Source organism: Ceratocystis lukuohia (genome assembly GCF_044167205.1).
Source record: "Ceratocystis lukuohia strain C4212 chromosome Unknown Supercontig5_pilon, whole genome shotgun sequence".
Classification (NCBI taxonomy): domain Eukaryota; kingdom Fungi; phylum Ascomycota; class Sordariomycetes; order Microascales; family Ceratocystidaceae; genus Ceratocystis; species Ceratocystis lukuohia.
The window spans coordinates 1,114,341-1,115,703 of record NW_027263524.1 but is presented as its reverse complement, the minus strand read 5'-3'; positions in this window follow the sequence as shown (position 1 = coordinate 1,115,703).

The window sequence follows — 1,363 nt, the reverse complement described above, 5'->3', positions numbered from 1 at the left end:
TAGTTGTCACTTGATGAAGTTGGCACCCTAGCACTTACTAACAGGTGACATGTCACAGTTGGTGAGGAGTTTATTAGCCATTTCTTCAACACCATGAAGTCATAGAGGAAATCCTCATGAATCCAGGTCAATAATGAACTGTATAATAGTCTCCTCTTCTAGATCAGAGAGTTTTCATGATATAGGGATCTAGTCATGCTGAGATTGAATACCATGGTGCTAGCAACATAACTTATAATAGCTCACTTCATATGTCTTTGCAGCCTGTCAGAGACTTTTTTTTCAGTCATTTTGAAGGGCTTGAAGAGCAAGAATTATATTACCCTCATTATTTGGTTTGGGCATATTTAATGGTTGAGAATTGATTGACCAAATGGAAGAAAGTGAAGTTGTTTGATTTTTAGTGTGCATACTTGTTTGGTGCACATGCTTATTGTATACATTACATGATTATCATATAATGTAAGTGCATAGGAAGTCAGAAAGAAATCAGCACCCTCTGGACAGGATTTCATATAAAATTAAAAAAAAACACATAACATCTATGATAAGCAAGTGCCCAAAACAAGTGAGCACCCAATCTTTTACCACCTGCATTATAAATTCTTTTATAAAAAAGCAACAAAGGATCTTATTGATTAAAACTAATTACTATTATCTTCTTTAGATATCTCAGAAGCAATGTGACATGTTCTTGAGTTATGACTGGCTTTACTACAAATTCCACACTGCCTTTCCCTCACTAGCCCTGACTGTCCCTGACCACCACTTCTGCATGATTCTGTCATCACCTATGCATCAATATCTTTCTGATCAATTTCATCTCTTCCCTCACCTACAGTGAGCTTTCCTCCATTATATAGCCAGGTCCTTTTTACTCTACACTGCTTACTAACAGTCACATTTGCCTATTGAAGAATCTGGTTCTCAGATTTCAATAAGGCATTGTCATGCATTATTGCCTTTATTCCCTTTGAAAGTTACTGAAATGCCCTAAGAATTGATGAAGGAGCTTCTTTGATACCACCTCACTTGTCTTTCAAGGTATTCAAATTGCATAGCTACAGACTCCAACACTGGCTATAGAGGAGGCTAGCCTCCTGGACCCTTGGGTCTCAGAGACCCTAAAGACAGTGCTTGAGGCCAGCTAAAAATCTGAATACCTCAAAAGACAAGTGAGGCATGATTAAAGTAACTCTACCTCATGAATTCATGAGACACTTAGGTCATTTTCAAAGGGAATAATGGAAATAATGCATCAGAATGCCTTATAGAAGTCTGAGAACCAGATGCTTTGACAGGCAAACATGACACTTGGTAAGTGGTTTAGAGCAAAAAGGAACTGACTATTGGATGGAGAGGA